Source organism: Eptesicus fuscus, chromosome 5 (genome assembly GCF_027574615.1).
Source record: "Eptesicus fuscus isolate TK198812 chromosome 5, DD_ASM_mEF_20220401, whole genome shotgun sequence".
In the NCBI taxonomy this organism is placed as follows: domain Eukaryota; kingdom Metazoa; phylum Chordata; class Mammalia; order Chiroptera; family Vespertilionidae; genus Eptesicus; species Eptesicus fuscus.
The window spans coordinates 91855970-91860936 of NC_072477.1; the positions used below are offsets into that span (position 1 = coordinate 91855970).

The 4967-nt window shown below is 37.3% G+C and overlaps 1 long non-coding RNA gene across 2 annotated transcripts; it reads left to right on the forward strand.

The window, feature by feature from the left end:
* Positions 1 to 488: 488 nt before the first annotated feature.
* Positions 489 to 2468, forward strand: LOC129149026 (uncharacterized). Of its 2 annotated transcripts, none has more exons than XR_008556008.1 (3): positions 489 to 562; positions 1482 to 1631; positions 2315 to 2468. It is a non-coding gene; the product is annotated as an uncharacterized LOC129149026 (long non-coding RNA). The 2 variants fall into 2 exon arrangements; XR_008556009.1 differs by having other exon boundaries at positions 500 to 552.
* The last annotated feature ends 2499 nt before the right edge of the window (positions 2469 to 4967 follow it).

The window sequence follows — 4967 nt, forward strand, 5'->3', positions numbered from 1 at the left end:
AGATGCCCAAGATCAAATTAAAAAGAAATATTTTGAATTCTATGGATTTTATTGGGATTGCATTAGACTCATGAGCTCATCTAAAGGAAAGAAATATGTTTTCAACTAAAACAATGTATTTCCCACCATTTATTCAAATCTTCTCTTGTAATTCAGTTTTAGTTTTTCTTTATATAGACCATATACATTTGGGGCAAAATTTATTACTAGATTTTTTCTAGTTTTTGTTTGTTTTGTAGAAATAATTTTCCATTATATTTTAAACCTGATTTTCTATTTTATAAAGGAAAGCTATTTAGTTATGATTTTGTCCTTTTTAATTAACATTTAACTTATAACAGAAAATCTTACTTATTTCTCATATTAATACTATTCACTGTTCTAGATGGCACTCTGAAGGTTAGTTATTATCTAGATGAAACTTCCTACCCCTCTCTCCCTCTTCCCTACCCTTGGATTTGTTTTTTTTTCATAGTTCCCTGGAACATGTGTACCATGGTGGAGGGTGGCAGTGCAATCAGCCCCAGTAGGAAGATCTTTATCACTGGCATGGTTTGTAATTGTAGGCGAATAGCAATAATAGAAAGCAGATACACTTACCCCCTGTGCCCTGGGCAGACCTCTCCTACGACTGCTCCCTGGGATGTCATATCTCTAGTGGTACCCTGGGTGGACTTAACACAGGGTTCACAGTAGACAATCATTCTTGGTTCTCTTAGGAAAGGGAGATCTACATGGCCAAGAGTGGACAGGGGCATAATGAATTCATGAAATGACCCTACCATTTTTTAATGTAAAATCTATTTGTAAGGTATATTCTAATCTTTAAAAAGACTGGTTAAGTAAAAAAGAATGGCCATGGGTTTGACCGTATCATGTTGTTTTATTCTTTTAAGACCAATGTTAGGATATTGTTTATACATTATGCCAATATTGAATAATTTAGATTTATCTTTGCTTCATAAATCATGTATACCCCAAGTTTTGAATTTTTTGTGTTCTCTGGTGTATGCGTTCCTTAAGAATTAGATATTGTATTTCTTATTTTATGCCCTTTTTCTGAGGATACTCTTATACACAATGTTCCACACTCATATATATCTGACTCCACTGCAGAGGACTGCCTCAGAGTCAGGAATGCTGGCTCTAAACTCTCACTCTGTTGCTGCCAGCTTGATATATGACCTTGGGGAATTCACTTGCAATCTCAGACTTGTTTTTCATCCTTGAAGAGGAAAGTCTGGTGACATAGTTCTAAGACTTCTATGATCCCATGGTAATAAAAATTTTGAATGGCCAACTTTTAGCTTCTTAAAGAAACAGTTATCCTGCTTGTGGTTTACCCATGTTTTTTCTTCTCTTTCTGCCCTCTATGAAGCATGGCATCTGTTAACACCTAGATACAAAAGGGAAAGCCCTGAAGCTGAAGACCCATGGAAATTAACAACCCCTTTTTTATTCTTTTCTGAGTTTCTCATCAGACACTCAAACTACTTGGAGACTTGGATTACTGGATGCGATAACACACGGCCCTGCGCCTGCTGCCTTCCTCCTACAGCATTCTCACTTGCAACTACAACAACAATGGCAGCAACAACACTTCCAAGGGTTTGGCTTCTACATTAGGAAATGTATGTGTTATAAGTAGGAAATTAAATAAAAATTGTAATAAATATTTTTATTATAGTCATTTATCATGTAAAGCTTAAAATAAATCCATAGCAAAATTAAACTACTCTGAATCACAACAAAAATCACATAAAATTCCATTTCTTTTTCTTTTTATGTGTACTAGTAACTTTGTTTGTTTGTTTGTTTAAAGTATTACATGTCTTCTTTTTCCCCTGATCAACCCCTTCCCAGCCATTCCCACCACCCAGGACAAGCCCCTACCGCCCCAGTGCCCGTGTCCATTGGCTATGCTAATAAAAATTCCATTTCTTTGAATGCTGCCATGACTTCTAAAGTCGTGCTGCATAGCTGTCCTGACTTAGAAAATACAAAGGAGGTGGGTCTCATTGAGTTATATCAGTTACACATCCTCAAGGAATCATAGAAGAGATATGTTAATATTATAGTCAGAAAATGAGACAGGAGTCACCCACACTGAGATGTGACAATAGTTTATAGTTATTTTCTTCCACATGTAACCCCTGGTGGAGAAGACTTTGGAAATGACAACAGGAATATGCATTTTAGAGTTTACTTACCAGGACTATAAATTGTCTTGTAATCTAGTAAACGATTATTATTATTTTATTTCACGGTTATTTTTATTTAATTAAGTCAGTAAACCTCCTGTTCTTTCACACAGCGATTAAAATTTTGAAGCTGCATGCGATTATTTTGAGAGAGGAAAGATCAAGCTGCCAACCTGTGTGATCTGCCTGGCCATCACCCTTTCCCCCTGCAGAGAAGCAATGTGGGCAGTGACGAAAACTTCCCGTGTTCAAACCCTCTCTACACATGAAAACTGGACAACTTGCTTACCCTTCCTATGGCTCTGACCTATAAAATGAGGATAGTAATGGTGTGGACCGCAGGAGAGAGTAGCATGGGCTTAATGAGGTAAGAGCAATACCGTTCTCAGTCTCTACAGTGCGTGCGTTACACAAGCATTTACCAACATCATCCTCATTGGCTCTGTACTCCAGCAGCACTTGGCTTCTTTAATTCATCAAATGTGATGAGCACTGTCCTATCCTTAGGACTCTCACAGGGATTCTCTTTCTCAGCACTTGCTACCTATATAATCATATATGCTATGTGTGGCTATTTGCTTTATATCTGTTTCCCACATAACCCCTGAATTTCCATGAGCTCAGGAACTGTTTTGTCCCTCATTACATACCTGGTGCTCACAGTGGATGCCCAGTAGATTTGTGCCAAGCATTGAGTGAATAACTAATAAGCCCAAGAGAAGAGAAAGTATCTAAATTTTTTGAACTATCACAGGAATTTGGGATTAAGTCTCTATGTTTCAAGTCTGTTCTTTATCTGTTATGTTGTATTACAAATTCAAATTTCAAGTTAGCTTAAAATGCTAGTGGTACATTTTTACCTATTCCCTTTCAAAGTGCTTCTCCAGAAACCATTTTTACAGAAGTTAATCATGTTTATAGAGAATTTCATAAATGTATGATAGGACCTCTGATTGTTTAATTTATTTATTTATTTTGAAATTTAAATTCTATGAATGAAAATTTAATCATATTGAATCAGCCAGTAGTAAATACAGTGTTCCCAGAATGAAACTTCTTAGCAAATGAAGAGTTAGGACTTTGAAATATAATGTTTGTCCCTTTAGGAAGAAAGGACAAAATTGCAATGGTCTCAGTGTACCCTAATAATACTGTTATTTTGGTTAGGAAGTACAGTTTGTAACGAGGATGTACTTGCAGAGCAAGAAAATTATGTTCTGTGAGGAGCATGCACTTGATTTTTCAAATTATTTGTCTGTTATTACTATTTCCCTATGAGAAAAATAGTACCCTCAGAAAGCAATGACCAGATGGCTAGCATTATTAAAAACATTCTAAACTTCCCTAGGAAAATGTTTTATATAACAACATTATTCAACCCATCATTCAAAATACACTTAGAGGGTAAGTTTGACAAAGACTCTGTTGGGTAAGCAACTTCAAAGTGCAGCTCCACACCTGTTGTATTCAATTCACTCAAATATACAACCTGGTTCTGACTTTTTGTTTATAGTTTCACCCTGTGACCTTGCTACTGAAAGTGTGGTCTGCAGACCAGCAGCATCTGCATCACCTGGGAGCTTGCAGACCAGAAGACCACACCTCCATGTAGATGCGCTGAGTCAAAATCTACATTTAACAAGGTCCCTGGGTAGTTTGCGTGCATATTGCGTTTTGAGAAGCACTGCTGTAAATAGTTTTACTAAAGCAATGAGAAGTAAATGGAGAATTTCAGTGCAAAGAAAAAATACAATGCTTATGAAAAACGTGCATTTGTTTAACGAAGTGCAGGAGATGATGATATAGCAGTTGGGGGCAGTAGAATCAGAAAGACTTAACCACCAGCTCTGCTCCTCACTAGCTGTGTGCATCAAACATTTCTCCCCAGTTCTCATCTGCTGGACTCGCCTCTTTACTCCAGCCATTGCTATGGTAACCAGCTTTTCACATCTGACAACACCTCAGCTGCTCCAGGTAGCCAGCACTGTCTACCCTGGGCTTCTCTGCTGCCCCCAGGAGAGATGCCTTTGGGCACCTAATCAGTCACCTGAAATGTCCACAATCATTGAAGTGAGACTTCTCCCAGCATGGGGCAACCCTTGACCAGCCCTGAACCAGAGCAGCAGTCAAACCTGAGGTGGATGCTCCAAGGCCTCTCAGAATGTTAAGCCCCAGCAGCCAACAGCTGATTAGCTGCTTCCTTATATAGAAGTACTCTATTGATACTCTATAGAGAGTATCTTACCACACATGACTGATGTTTTAATTTGTAGTTTGATTGCAAACAGCTCTTTCATTCAAGCATTATACTGATTTTACTATCATTACATTTTTTTACATATAATATTTAACGGTTACTGTCATCAGGGCACTACACTTTAACCAACCCTTATAACATTCCTGAGAGGCGGACAAGCCCATTATCTTTTTATAGGTAATCAAGCCAGAATAGAACAGTTAAATAGCTCTCCCAGTGTGGTAGTAAAAGCTGATACTAATGCTAAATTGATGACTCATCCTGGAATCCTCAAAATATACTTTTCTCTTTTATGAAAGTTAGCAGTATTTACAAATTTGCTGATTGGGGGAATTTAGTATTGTCAACTAATATGAAGTATTTGCATAGGGTCTGAAAAAAAAATCATTTCGAACAAAAATCCTTATCCAGCCTGAAACTTGATGTCCCAGATTTAGGATACTAAATCCACACAAATTATCTTCATTTTACCACAACAAAGTTACCTATTATATCACTTCCATTGTCAT